Source organism: Vulpes vulpes, chromosome 2 (assembly GCF_048418805.1).
Source record: "Vulpes vulpes isolate BD-2025 chromosome 2, VulVul3, whole genome shotgun sequence".
Lineage (NCBI taxonomy): Eukaryota > Metazoa > Chordata > Mammalia > Carnivora > Canidae > Vulpes > Vulpes vulpes.
In genome coordinates, this window is record NC_132781.1 from 25,320,706 (window position 1) to 25,336,458 (window position 15,753).

Consider the following 15,753-nt stretch of genomic DNA (forward strand, 5'->3'; position numbering starts at 1 on the left):
TTAAAAAGTTTAAAATGAGAGCTTATTGGGATAATACAAATTGAGTTATAATCACTTTAATTAAAAGATTTTCTTTGAATTAAAAAAGTAGGGAAGCCCCAGTGGCTCAGTGGTTTAGCGCCTGGCTTCCGCCCAGGGCATAATCCTAGAGACCCGGGATCAAGTCCCAGGTCAGGCTCCCTGCATGGAGCCTGCTTTTCCCTCTGCCTGTGTCTCTCTTTTATTTATTTATTATTTATTTATTTATTTATTTATTCATTCATTCATTCATTCATTCGAGAGAGAGAGAGAGAAAGAGAGAGAGAGAGAGGCAGAGGGAGAAGCAGGCTCCAAGGAGGGAGCCCGACGTGGGACTTGATCCCAGGACTCCAGGATCAAGCCCTGGGCCGAAAGCGGTGCTAAACCGCTGAGCCACCAGGGCTGCCCTCTGCCTGTATTTCTGCCTCTCTCTGTCTCTCATGAATAAATAAAATCTTTTTTTTTTTTTTTTAAGTAGATTGCTTTATCTGTTTATTTTTCTCCAAAGTAAGATTTTTTAAAAACGGACTTTGTTTTTTTAAGCTTTGATGTTTTAAAACATTCTCGGGGGGGGGGGGTGGGGGGTGGGGGGTTGGGGGGTGGTGGATCCCTGGGTGGCTCAGCGGTTTAGCGCCGCCTTCAGCCCAGGGTGTGATCCCGGAGACCTGGGATTGAGTCCCACGTCCCGCTCCCTGCATGGAGCCTGCTTCTCCCTCTGCCTGTGTCTCTGCCTCTCTCTCTCTGTGTATCTCATGAAATAAATAAATAAAATCTTAAAAAAAATAAAACATTCTCAGGTTTACTTGGTAAAGACTATCAATTAAGCAAATGGGCTGGTTTTTTTTTTTTTTTTTCAGCAGAAATCCAGGTACAAACATGTGTACATATGTTTCCTGGCTTGAATCCCAAACTGGCTAACACAAAGGTAGCCTGACTGATGTATGAAATTACCTGGCACAGCTAATTAACTAAGAATGGAGTAACCTTCCATAGAGGGGTTCAGTACTATTTTCCTAAGTGTGAAGTATGCATACTTTTGGATACAGCCATCAAAGAATTCACCATTAAAAGATAATGCCACAAGCATAAAAAGATGTGTATACAAGGGCATTCACTGAAGCATTATTTATTATAACAAAAGACTTGAAACACAAGTAATGGTATACACAGACATTGGCATACTACGCAGACATCCAAATTATGATATAGACTTTATATTAATTGACACAGAAATATGTCCATATTGAGGAAAAAAAAGACTAAAAAGCAGTATCATGTCATCTGTAAGGACATGGTTTTATATGTCAAACATATCCTTACATATGTCCTTATATATATGCATATGTCAGGATGAGGTGAGGATGGGGAAGGAGATAGTTTATTTCTTTATAATTTTCTGTAATTCTTAAATAGTTTTAAATAAGCATGTATAATTTCTTAGAAAAATAATAAAGCTTCTCAATGCTATATAGAAGTAATTTGTCTCATATTCAAAAAAGGCATGAAGGGCTAGTTCCTAAATATGTAATCTTTAAAAAAAAGTGATTCCCCACTCCTGACAGGAAGTGGCAAAATATTTGTGATTAAATTTTACAAACTGTAACCCTAGAAAGCTAAAAAATAGTTATATTATAAAAACATTAGACATTAGCCAAAAGATTACAGGTTGTCAATGTTAATGGTAACATTAGCTATGTAATTTTTGCTTATAGATGTGACACACACCATCACAATATTATGTTTAGCTCCAAAAAAACTGTAGTTATAAAATCAAGTAATGTCACCATGGATTCTGTTTATGAATATGTATGTTGCTTACAGTATTTTTATTTTAGCTCAGAGTATCAGTCAACAGACTTTTGGTGCACAAGCAAACATAAATCTGTCCTCTTGCCAAGGATCTCTCTTTCCGTATCAATGAATTTGGGAATTCCAGAACTTACAGCACATTCAATACTCCCTATTACATGAGAGACAAGGAAACAAGAGGCTCAGAAAGTTATTTAAAGGACTCCTTTGGGGCGCCTGGGCAGCTCAGTGGTTGAGGGTCTGCCTTTGGCTCAGGGTGTGATCCTGGAGTCCCATGATCAAGTCCCACATAGGGCTCTCCAGGGAGAGCCTGCCTCTCCCTCTGCCTGTGTCTCTGCACCCCTATGTCTCTCATGAATGGATAAATAAAATCTTTAAAAATAAAAAATAAAAATAAAGGGCTCCTTTAAGGTCAACAGCTAGTTGGCAGCAGAGCTGGGCCTATCCCCCAGATTCTGGTCATTCGGCTCACAGTGAATTATTTCCATACATCTGTTAGAGCAGCTAAAATAAAAAATATTGACAATATCAGGTGCTGACAAAGATCCAGAACAACTGAAACTTTCACATTTCTGGTGGAGATGCACAAGAGCACACTGGCTCTGGAAGACAGATTGAGATACATACTGCATGACACAGCTATCCCATTCTTATTCACTCTAGTGAAATGAAAACTCACATTCACCCCAAGACCTGTCCATGAATGTTTATAGAGGCTTTGTTCATAATCACCAGAAACTGGAAATGATCCAAATGTCCTTCAATAGGTAAATGGAGAAACAAATTATAATCCATGCACATAATGGAATATTATTTGTCAATAAAAAGGAATTGCTGATACATACAAAAACTAGGATGACTCTCAGAGGCATTATGCAGAAAGAAGTCAGTCTCAAAATCTTACATGTGGTATGATCCTACTTACAGAACATTCTCGGGATGCCTGGGTGGCTCAGTGGTTGAGTGTCTGCCTTCGGCCTAGGGCATGATCCTGGAGTCCCAGGATTGAGTCCCACATTGGGCTCCCTGCATGGAGCTTGCTTCTCTCTCTGCCTATGTCTCTGCCTCTCTCTGTGTGTGTCTCTCATAAATAAATAAATAAAATCTTAAAAAAAGAAAAAAAAAGAACATTCTCATTCTCAGAAGAGAACAGGACAGAGACGAGCAACAGGTCATCGCTTGCCACGGATGCTGCATGGAAGAGTGTATGGGGAGGCAAGGAGCTGCAGCAGGGAGGTTTTTCAGGTGATGGAACTGCTCTGTATCCTGATTGTGATGGTGGTTACATGAATCTATAACATGTACTGATATTCACAGAACTGTACACACCAAAACGTCAATTTTACTGTGCATTAATTTAAAACTTAAAACAAAGGCTTTACTCAGTCTCTGGCTTCAAAAGTCCAGAAGTACTTACAGATTTTTTAATTCTATTTTTTAAACTTTTTAATTTTTTTTTTAAATTTTTATTTATTTATGATAGTCACACAGAGAGAGAGAGAGAGAGAGGCAGAGACACAGGCGGAGGGAGAAGCAGGCTCCATGCACCGGGAGCCAGACGTGGGATTCGATCCCGGGTCTCCAGGATCACACCCCGGGCCAAAGGCAGGCGCTAAACCGCTGCGCCACCCAGGGATCCCCAAACTTTTTAATTTTTTTTAAAGATTTATTTACTGGAGAGAGAGTGTGTGTGCTTGAGTGAGTGGAGGCAGGGGGAGAGGGAGAGAGAAAGAGGGAGAGGAATCTTCAAGCAGACTCCCTGTGGAGCCAGAGCCTGATGAGGTGCTCGATCTCACAACCCTGAGATCATGACCTGAGCTGAAACCAAGAGCCAGATGCTTCACCAACTGAGCCAGCCAGGTGTCCCTAAACTTCAGTTTTTAATTAACAAGATAAAATGATTTGTGGCCTTTCTTATAAAATCTCATTGTCAAGAAAAGAACATATTTAACTTGGCAAGTTACATAACTTCACTTTGTCTCAATTTCCCTGCTGGTAAAATGGAGTAATAATACACTATCTCAAAGGGTTATACAAGGATTAAACAGTAAATGCTTTGTAAAGTTTGATGAATAACAAAAATACAGACAGTATATGTAACTCTGAAGATAGAAATGAAATACAATGCCAACCAAGTAACTTCTAAGTTTTATCCTTCTGGAAAACCAGGTTCTGATGAGTGCTTTTCAGAGCTGTCCCTGAAATACAGTACAACCCTGTAATTGGATTTTTACACAGAAGTAAACACTCACTACTGAGTCCCTGATAGATTTTTATTCTATAACCATTCTACATAAGCAAATTATTGTCTAAATCAGGGTCAGTGCTAAAGAAGGTCATACTACAGAGTTAAAAAAATCTTTCCCTATATTCATTAATCCCCAGTTCTACCTAACTTAATAAACAGGTAGACAGTGTGTACGTGTGTGTGTATGTCTGTGTGTACTAAGCAATGGTAGGTGTACTCCCTCTTGGAATACCATAGCTTAAAACACTAGGCAAAATGAGGATTCAACCTCAAGGCTTCTAAAGTTTTTTTTTTTTTTTTAAAGACTTTATTTATTTATCCATAGAGACACAGAGAGAGAGAGAGGCAGAGGGAGAAGCAGGCTCCATGCAGGGAGCCCAACATGGGACTCGATCCAGGGTCCCCAAGATCAAACCCCAGGCTGCAGGCGGCGCTAAACCGCTGCGCCACCGGGGCTGCCCGCTTCTAAAGTTTTCAGTCTTTAAGAATTACCTTTCTAGGGGCACCTGGGTGACTCAGTCAGTTAAGCATCTGCCGTCGGCCAAATCATGATCCCAGGGTCCTGAGATGGAGCCCTGCATCAGGCTCCTTGCTCAGCAGGAGCCTGCTTCTCCCTCTCTCTCTGCCACTCCCCCTGCTTGTGTTTTCTGTCAAATAAACAAATAAAATCTTTAAAAAAATAAAAAGAATTACCTTTCTACATGGAATAAGGTCATAAACACAATGATTTTCTTCATGCCACATTTCTTGGATTTCTACTTCAAACTTATACCTCTAAGCATAGCTTTTAATTTTAGCACTCTCCCAACCCCCATTTATTTAATCCAGTAAGCATTTGCTTAGCATCTACTTTAATACTTTTTGTGATTTTCAAACTGCCTGACCCACCCTAATTTTGAAAAATGAAATGGAATAAAAAAATAACAGACTGCCTCACAAACAGTAAAGGTAAATACTGTTTCATATAGCTTTTGTTTCAGGTGTGGGGGGGTATGAATGAAAGAGAACATACGTGACCACGTGTGCACGGCTTCTTACTGTGGGTCACAGTCAAAATGCTTAAGAAACAGTCCTATAGGGAATTCAATAAATAGTTCTGGAATGAAAACAACCAATTCTGCAATATTTGGCTTCTGTGGACAAATCTTTTAGTGCTCACTGCACCACCTGATCTTAGAGACAGAAGTCATCTTCAAAGAAAAAGAAAATTTAACTTTCCATTTGAGTTGACAAAAAGGTTCAAGAGAGACTAGGAGGCAGAACAAACTGTCTTTTGGATATTGTTTTAATACTTGACAAGGTGGAATAGATGCAGAAGTGTATACATTCTGGGACACCTGGGTGGCTCAGAGGTTGGGCATCTGCCTTCGGCTCAGGACATGATCCTAGGGTCCCAGGATTGAGTCCCACATCAGGCTCCATGCATGGAACCTGCTTCTCCCTCTGCCTATGTCTCTGCCTCTCTCTGTGTGTCTATCATGAATGAATAAATAAAATCTTTTTAAAAAGATGTGTATACATTCCTTTTTAAAAAGATTTTATTTACTTATTAATTTAATAATTTATTAATTAATTTGAGAGAGAGAGAGAGTGTGTGCATGTGATATGGAAGGAGAGGAGGGGCAGAGGGAGAGGGAGAGAAAGACTCTCAAGCAGACTCCCTTGAGCAGGGAGCCTGACATCAGGCCCCTGAGACCATGACCTGAGCCAAAACCAAGTGCTGGACACAACCAACTGAGCCACCCAAGTGCCCCAGAAGTGTATACATTCTTTACCACAACCTGACAGGAATTAGTAAATAAATAAATAAATAAATAAATAAATAAATAAATAAAGTAGCTATTTGAAAGTAGACAAAATTTGTACTATGCATGTATATCCCAAATTTAAAACATTGCATCTCTTACCAATATTGTTTAACTTACATTATACAAAATTTAATTTTTTGAAAGATTTTATTTATTTATTCATGAGAGACACACACACAGATAGAGAAGCAGAGACACAGGCAGAGGGACAAACAGGCTCCATGCAGGGAGCCCGATGCAGGACCCTATCCCGGGACTCTAGGATCACACCCTGGGCGGAAGGCATATGCTCAACCACTGAGCCACCCAGGTGTCCCGCATTATACAAGATTTAAATACATTTTATGTCAAACCACCAAATATTTTTTCTCTTTTTAAAGATTTTATTTATTTGAGAGAGAGAGAGGCAGAGAGTGTGCAAGACAGCGTGTGTGCACAAACAGGGTGGGGAGCGAGAGGGAGAGGAAGAAGCAGGCTCCCAACCCAGCAGGGAGTGATGCCAGGCTCAATCTCAAGACGCTGAGATCATGACCTGAGTAGAAGGCAGACATTTAAGTGACTGAGCCACCCAGGTGCCCCAAATATCTTCTTTTAGAGGAGAACAAGATATACCTTAGGATTATAAAAGTTCAAATATATCTACTTTTGGGGAAAAAAAAGAAGTCTTCATGCTGTGTAACATATAATAAAGACTTTTTCTCTTTGAATAATCTTGTAGATAAAAACTATCTTCCAGGGGAACCTGGGTGGCTCAGTTGGTTAAGCATCTGCCTTCAGCTCAGGTCAAGATCCCAGGGTTCTGGGATCAAGCTCCACATTGGGTTTCCTGCTCAACGGAGAGCCTGCTTCTCCCTCTCCCTCTGTTGCTCCCCCTGCTTGTGCTCTCTCTCTGTCAGATAAATAAATAAAATCTTTTTAAAAAACCCAAAAACTGTCTTCCAAAATCATCTGGTTCTACCCTCTAGGGGACTATAAGCAGTCTATTTTTTAAAAAGATGACTAGGAGCACCTGGCTGGCTCAGTCAGTACAGCATGTGACTCTCAGACTTAGGGTCATGAGTTTCAGCCCCACGTTGCTGGTAGAGCTTACTTAACAAAAAAAAAAAAAAAAAAAATTTTTTTTAAAGATGACTTGTCGGGCAGCCCAAGTGGCTCAGTGGTTTAGTGCCGCTTTCAGCCCAGGGTGTGATCCTGGAGACCCGAGATCGAGTCCCACGTCGGGCTCCCTACATGGAGTCTGCTTCTCCCTCTGGCTGTGCCTGTGCCTCTCTCTGTGTGTGTGTCTCTCATGAAAAAATAAATAAAATCTTTTTTTAAAAAAAAGATGACTTGTCTGCTAAAGCTTATACTAAAATCAGTTTTCATATTTAAAACCTTATTACAATTTAGACAAGATCCTAGCTTATTTCTTCTCTAGACTAAATATGACTTTCATGTGTCAAATCTAACAAAGTCAATGCTAAAACTGCTACCTGCCTTGTAGCATCAACTTAGCAAGTTGTTTTATAGCAGTGTTTCTCAATTTCCACACAGCCGACGTTTTAGACCAGATCGTTCTGTGCACTGTAGGATGATCCCACTGGATGCCAGAAGCACACCCCAGATCCCACTGTGTTAATCAAAGATATCTCCAGACATTGCCCAATGTCTCCTGGAGGCAAATTGCACTTGGTTGAGAACCACTGCTTTTATTTTTTTTTTAAGATTTTATTTATTTATTCATGAGAGAGAGAGAGAGAGAGAGAGAGAGAGAGAGAGGCAGAGACACAGGCAGAGGGAGAAGCAGGCTCCATGCAGGGAGCCCAACGTGGGACTCGATCCCGGGTCTCCAGAATCACACCCTGGGCTGAAGGCAGGGCTAAACCACTGAGCCACCCAGGCTGCCCGAGAACCACTGCTTTACAGGTTTATATTTTAATCATTATTTCCATGTTTGGGCAATAAGAGGGGAAAAAATGACAATAGTGCAAGTACAGCAAAAAAAAAAAAAAAGTGACCAAATGCACTTTTCAATAGAAGTAATGGTGCCCCAGCCATGATTACAGAGCCTGGGCTCACAGGAGCACCTTACCTGCCCCAACTTCTCTCGCCCCCGCTGGGCAGCAGACCCAAGGCACTTCACAATATTCCAAAACAGTTAACTATATTTAAGTAAATTTCTCATGTTGCTATTTGTTTAAAACCTTGGGTTTCCAAAAAGTTTAAGTATACCACAGTTATAAAAATATTAAGTAAATATTTTTAATAATTAGCAATTCAGGAAGGATTATTATATCATTATTATGAAATGATGCAATGAAAAGAACCATGTAGCAGTTATAAAGACAAATCTTTCAAAATATGTAGCTATTTTTAATTTTTTAATTTTTAAAATTAAAAAAATGTATTTATTTGTTCATGAGACACACAAAAGAAAGAGACAGAGGCAGAGGCAGAGGGAGACACAAGCAGGCTCCATGCAGGGAGCCCAATGTGGGACTCCATCCCCGCACTCCAGGATCACACCCTGAGCCGAAGGCAGGCGCGCCTAACCCTGAGCCACCCAGGCGTCCCTGTAGCTATTTTTAAAAACATTCTCTGTTATACTTAACCCCTCTCTAAGGATAAAAGTATATAGGGTTTGCTCTCAGATGGACTTGGAAATTTTCTTAATACTGTAAAAATCCAAGCTAGGTCTTTAAGAATGTACTTTAAAAAAAAATTAAAACTATTTTGCCCCAGCAACTATTTCAATATTTAATTTAAAACAGGACATTAGGGGATCCCTGGGTGGCGCAGCGGTTTGGCGCCTGCCTTTGGCCCAGGGCGCGATCCTGGAGACCCGGGATCGAATCCCACATTGGGCTCCCGGTGCATGGAGCCTGCTTCTCCCTCTACCTGTGTCTCTGCCTCTCTCCCTCTCTCTCTGTGTGTGTGACTATCATAAATAAATAAAAATTAAAAAAATTTTAAAAAAAATAAAATAAAATAAAACAGGACATTAGGGGGATCCCTGGGTGGCTCAGCGGTTGAGCGCCTGCCTTCGGCCCAGGGCGTGATCCTGGAGTTCAGAGACTGAGTCCCACATCAGGCTCCCTACATGGAGCCTGCTTCTCCCTCTGCCTGTGTCTCTGCCTCTCTGCCTCTCTCTCTCTCTGTGTGTCTCTCATAAATAAATAAATAAAATAAAAAAACACAGGACATTATAATTTCCCTATGGATTGTTGAGCAATACTTTTTAAACAAAAAAATTATTCAGTGGGTATACATTCACATGGATCAAAAATTTTAAGTACAGAAGAAAACACAGTGAATAGAGCACCATTACTCATGATAGCCCAAACCATAAATAATCCAAATGTGCAACAATGGTAGAATGGACAAATAAATTATATGTGTACAACTGATTATTATATGAGGGAAAACTAATTATTGTTACACGTGAAAATATGAATAGTATAAACGTAATTCTGAGCTAAGGACACCATACACAAATGAGTATATAAAGCATTCCACTTATACACAGCTTAGAAATTTTTCCACAACAGTAGTTTCCTCATTCTTTTTTGCAGCTATAAAATTTATTCTACTGCATGAATGTACCCTAATTTATTTATCCAATTCTATACTGATACACATTTAGGTTTTTTCCAAACTTTTGTTGAGTTTATTTAGATGAATTTGTATGCTTTTTATGCTAGAAAGAAAACTGTAGGGTTCTACAAGGAGGATATTTCAGGCAAGGTAACTTCAAATCCCAGCTCTAATAGTATATTACATACAGGAAAAGTCTCTGGGCATCTGGGCTACAGTCTTTCTTTCTTTCTTTCTTTCTTTCTTTCTTTCTTTCTTTCTTTCTTTCTTTTTTTTTTAAGATTTTATTTATTTATTCATGAGACACAGAGAGAGAGAGGCAGAGACATAGGCAGAGGGAGAAGCAGGCTCCCTGTAGGGAGCCCAATGTGGGACTGCATCCTAGGAGTCCAGGATCACACCCTGAGCCAAAGGTAGATGCTTAACTGCTGAGCCACTCAGGCGTTCCTGGGCCACAGTCTTAAGAGGAAATGGGGAAAAAACACAGATTCATCTATGCAACTAAGAGCACACACAGACTCTTCTCATCACCTCAAAAAAAAAAAAAAAACAAAAAACCAACCCAACACTTCACCATATATTTCAATGTTCAAAGGCCACAGACATTACTTAAAATACATTAAAATAGTACATTTGAAAGGGTGAAAACAATTCATAAGGACCTAGTGTAAGTCTCATTTTGTAAGCCAGGTAGTGTAATTAAGAAGTTGTAGTCCATTGAATTTCCAAAACTGAATCAAAATTCCAAAGCTGAAAAGTCTAAATTCCAAAGCAGTTAAAGACTCTATTCTTCACTAGCATTAAAGACAAAAGGAATCACCCAACACTGTATATCTTTGTGAAATCCAGTGAAGAGTAAGAACCCTCTGATGCTACATGCCTAGCAAGATCAAGAAATAAGGCCCTAGAGCCATACTCTGCATCATTTCTATTTCTGTTCTCTTCCAACAATCCCTTCTCACCACACACTGAGGAGTTTATCAAGAAACAGAGAGAAGCAACCAAATCTCTGCTAGGCCATTTGACTCTAGTAAACCAGAACAAATAAGTTAAAAAACAAATAGAACCCTCCTCCCCAGAAAAAGTTTATGTAGCAAAATGTATTATAGTTGAGAAAAAAAATATGTAGCTCAATCATCTAAATTTTATTTGTTTAGTCAGTTTGGGCTCACACAGCATAAGTGCTCTTATTATTATTATACATGTGGCCGAGATTAATTTTTTTCAAGTGTTCTGCAAAATCTAAGGCAAGTCTAAAACCATTCTTTGCCAATCCCTCTTTATCAGCAATCCAATGCTAGTGACTGATTCCATTGATGGGAAAGCCCCGAGGTGGCTCAACAATAAAAGAAAATAAGGATTAGCAGAGTCCCTTGAGGTAAATCCTAATACATTACTGATGTGTCTACCTTATCTGAAAAGTCTCTAGGTAACTCTTGTGGGTTCACAGACTTATCACAATGATATCCTACAAAAATGACAGAGTAATTCTACAGGACCCAAGAAATTCCATTTTAAAAGCTCTCTGCACTGAATAAAACTGTATACATGGCCTTGAATCTACTTTCCAAAAGAATCTCTCAAACTATGCTTTAAAGAGGAAAAAAAGTCATATTTTACCATAAAATTACTTTTCAGACTAAAAACAAGGCTAGGGATACACACACACACAATCTGTAGGTATACGCCTAAAGTGGAGAGTTGATAAAATTTGACAGGTAAGGAGACCTGTCATCCACCAAAGCAAAAATGCCTAAGGCACTCAAACTTATAACCCTAATAACAGTTTATGATCAAAACCTCAGAAGAGCAGTGGGAATTCTTTGGGAGAAAATGTTAAATGTTTTTTTTTTTTTAATCAAACATAACTGCTATATAAACAAACAGATTAACTAAAATAAGCATCTGATGTCTTCACTGATTCTACCAAGCACTTTATGGCTTGCATTAACCATGAAAATTTACACAAGGCTTTGCACGTGATTCAACTCTGGACACAGAACTCATTGAGATACGTTAATGTCCTAAAACACCCTTTTCACCACACAAGCTCTGAATAGGCTTGAAACAAGCACAGCCTGTGGGTATCACTGCAGAATCTGGAGCTGTTTTACTGTCTCCACCACGTCCAGCCAGCCATAGAGCAACAAATCAAAGTTCCCATAAGCACGCTGCACCTGCAAGACTTAGGTATGCTCCAAGTCAAATATTTGCAATTTTTCATCCCAAATCTGCACAAATGAAAGTATGCAGATCGCAGCACCAGATCTCTCATTAGCCAAAATGATCTCTATTTCCCACATCAGCCATGTCCTACCATTTATTGAGTCCTTAATATATACATGTGCCAGGAACCATGCTAGCAGCTTGCATATATTATCTCTAATCCCTATAACAAACCCCATTCTACTGTTGAGGTATCTGAGGCGAGAGGTCAAGGTGATTTGCCCAATGCTGTAAAGCCAGTAACTGGTGGAGCTGATTCAAATCTTGTTCTGCCTAGCTCCAAAGGCTTCCTGATCCTCCTTCAGCTAAATTCACTGACTGAAACACAGTTTCCTTCTATCAAAGTAAATTCAAGTGCTGTCAGAAATAGGGACAGTAGCTGAGAAGACTATCATACCTAAAGCTGGAGCACAAGATCCAAGAGTTCCCTGCAAGGAAATGCAATCACCTCCTTTAGAATAACTAGTTCCAAAGGCAATGGTACAAAATATAAGAGAATCCACAGGGGTTTTTATTGTTGTTGTTGGCTGTCTCTTTAACTGACTTTTTACAACAAGGGAAATGAAACTCAAGAGTATATTCACGTTTTTGTTGAAATTATCTAAAACCTTTACTCAGGTAAAGGGTGACTTTTTTTTTTTAACAGTTCACTTTTATAGTTTACTTCTTCGATAGGCTCCAGACATTCCAAAACAAAATCACATCAGTAGCATTACTAATCAACTTTTTTCCTACAAACTTGAAAAGTATTTTCTTACCACACTACAAGATTACTTCCCATACTTAGAGCAGAAATGGAAACAGCTCTAGGCGTCACGAATCAGATCTTGAGGCCACAGTTGCAGAAAGTAGGTGCTGTTTCCCTTGAGTAGGAGCCGCTCTTCTGAAACCTCCTAAGGGAAGGGTGTCTGAAGAAGAGTGTTGAAGAAACTAAAGCAAGCTGTTTGTATTAATGAGTGAGCTGCTGGCACTACTACTCCTGAAGTGTTTCACTGCCATGCAATTGTTTTCCAGCTTCCAAGCTCTGAATCTGGCAGACAGAATGCTGTTCTCACAGCCATACATGTTATATGATCAGCTGCTCTGTGGTGTGTGGGTGTTTAGGTAAGTGACTGGTTATAAGAGGTTCTGCAATATTAAATCAAGGAAGCACACTGTCCCCTGAGATTTTAGTGATCTGTCACTATACTACGCTGACAAAGTAACATATTTGCAACTTTGAAATGGTTTGGGTTTAGGATAGGCAAATAATTTCTGACAGTAAAACTTCAGGCATGACATGAACAAAAAATATAACCTGTAATACAAGCCACTTCAAGCATGTTTATTAGATAATAAAAGATGCAATATTTGCAATCTCAGCATGCTTTCAAACTTCATAGGATACACTGCATAATTATCAGAATAAATGCTATTCTTCGTGTGTGTGGAATAGGTTCTATGCAAGATTCCAAGGCTCCCTTGCCTTCCAAAAAGCTGTTAATATCATGAAATCCTTAGCCTCTCAGAACCCCAAAAACGTTAAAAAAAAAAAAAGGTCCCAAAGGATTCCTTAGGTAAAAAATAATGTCCAAACTGTAAGCTCCTGAAGAGCTGGAGACTATGTTTCTTTAATGTCACTGCCCATCACAACACTATCACAAGCTGGAATAAGTCTCCCTTGGTTGAAATATAATCAAACAGCAAAAGCTGGATGCAGAGTGATTTAAACAAGAATAGCTGATATTTATCCTCTGCTTGTTGATGGAATAGTGCAACGTTCATCCCTAGTTCTAGATTCTAAACATGGAGACAGAATTCCCTAACTACAATTAAGATCTTTCCATTAGAACAAAGTTTAAAATGGATAATTCTGATGGCAATGTCATCTTGAATAGAGACATGAAATCATATTTAATAAAGTTGAAAAAATCTGCACAAAGCAGGTGCTCTACTACAGGGATGATAAACCCTTCTTTTAAGAAATCAAATCAACCTAATCAACACATTATGGATAGGCATCATGAAACAGACCATTGACTTTGCTGTTGAAATTTGCTACATTTAAAATACAGTGCAAGGAATATATATCATCAACTGGTCAAATTCAGACAAATTATTTTGACTCCAGTTTTAACCTTTTCTGAAATTCTCACATACATCTCCTTTTTATAGGAAGACAGGGAATGATACCTTACAAATACCTAACCTGCTGTAATCAAAGAACAAAACACAAGGAAGGATACATATAATCTACTTTGTTGCTTACTGCTCAGACCAAAGTACTGTAATGCCAATCCTTAAGAAACAAAACTCAAGTTTCCTTTCACTTTTGCATAATATGGATCTCAACCTGATGTCCCAGGACTAGCTTCAAGAGGGGTATAACTGCATACAAAATGATGTGTCCTCACTAAGAGGACCCTAAAGGCTTCCATAATCCCAAAGAAAGGTTAGGAACCACTGAAGGAGACATTTCCAGAATCACTAAAACTCAGAGGTGAACATTTTCAACAAAATTACACTAAAGGTAGTGCCTATCCGAATACATGTGCACAGTCCTGATACAGGCAACCAACCTGCCTGCCAGTCCTAACCATCACAGTGCAGTTGACCACTCTCAAATCAGCCCTAGGCGGGAACATCCCCTGCATTCAGCGCACACACACACATGCCAGCCACAGCAGCTCTTCATTCCTTGAGCAGACACATGTTGTCAACAAAGCATGTGCTAGTTGCCATTCCCAGAACAATACAGGCCTGGCCATCTCTAGGAGAAAAAAAAAAAAATACACCTTCTTCCCAAAACATTACCCTATTTATTTACTATGTCTTGACAATCGAAGTTAAATATTACAACAAAATAAATGAAATGCACACACACCATTATGTATCTAATCAACTGAGGAAAAAAAAGCACCACTCAGGTATTACTGAGGGTACACGGGAGATGCAGATCAGGAAAACACTATGATAACGATGCTTGAACATGGGGACAATCAAAAGACAGACTCACGCAGGGCCATCCTGAGAACATGGTTATGGAAAGAACCCTTCCCCAAAAGCAAAAGCACATTCCTTTGATTGGCACAAGCCATTCCTGACAATGGATCCGCAATGACAGGGGCTGCTCTGGCAATCAGGAAGTGTGTGTGTGTGTGTGTGTGTTGTGGGGGAGGGATGTACTAAATGTGATCAAAGACTGGCCCTCTTCAAAGAAGAGCATATGGGATCTCAAACCGTGTAGAAAAGACTTCGAGGATGAGGCAGAGGCATTTATCATTTGTACAGGAGACATCCCTCTACAATGAACATGTTATGTGCAGATGTAACGGGGGTGTCACTACCTTTAGTGTTTCCCATCTAAGATTCTTAAGTAGAGTCTGATTGGAGGGGAGGAGAAGGTGGGGGGTGGAGAAAGATCTGCATTACCCTCTGGGGTGAGTGTTGGGCGGGTGTACACTGGATGCATTTTATCTCGGGCAGCACAATACTCCCAGGGGTTGGAGGTTTGGGCGCAACCGCAGGGCCGGGGAGGCAAAGGGTGCGAGCCGCCAGCTGCAGGGCAGGGGAATGCTCGCAGGAGGACCGGTGCAAAACCTCCCTCGGCCCGCTAACCCAGTCAACCCCAGCCTCCCCTCGTGTCTCGAGGCGAGCGGGCTCTCTGCAAAACTGGAGCCCGCCTGGGTCCGGGATGGGGAGGCAGAAGCGGGCGCCCCCGGCCCGAGCTCGCGGCCAGAGGAGAGCAGCGCCCCGGGCCTCCCCGCCGGATGGGGGCTGCTCCGGCCTAGTGCACGCAGCTGCCTCGGCGAAGGGTTAACCCGGCGCCCGAGCCCCGGCCGGCGCGGCGGGCAGCGGGGAGGAAGGGCTGCTGCAAGGGGCGCAGCCGCGACTGTGGCGTGTGCGTGGGGGGCAGGGGCTTCTACTCACCCTGGCCGGCCGCCTCCGCCTCCGCCGCCCCGACCGCCGCCTCGGCGGTCCATCCCTGCGGCGGGGGGCCTGTACCGCGGCGCTCGAGTAACAACCGCCGGCCGGGCCGGCCCCTCCCCCCCGCCCAACGTCTGTGCTCAGGGCCGCTCCGCAGACCCGGCC

The 15,753-nt window shown here is 41.0% G+C and overlaps 1 protein-coding gene across 1 annotated transcript in view; it reads right to left on the reverse strand.

The window, feature by feature from the left end:
* Nucleotides 1–15,730, reverse strand: part of ZNF652 (zinc finger protein 652) — a 65,861-nt gene extending 50,131 nt beyond the window's left edge. Inside the window, exon 1 of the mRNA XM_072747435.1 lies at nt 15,592–15,730. The gene's annotated coding sequence lies outside the window, so the exon portion shown is untranslated. The remainder of the gene's footprint in view (nt 1–15,591) is intronic.
* Nucleotides 15,731–15,753: the final 23 nt, after the last annotated feature.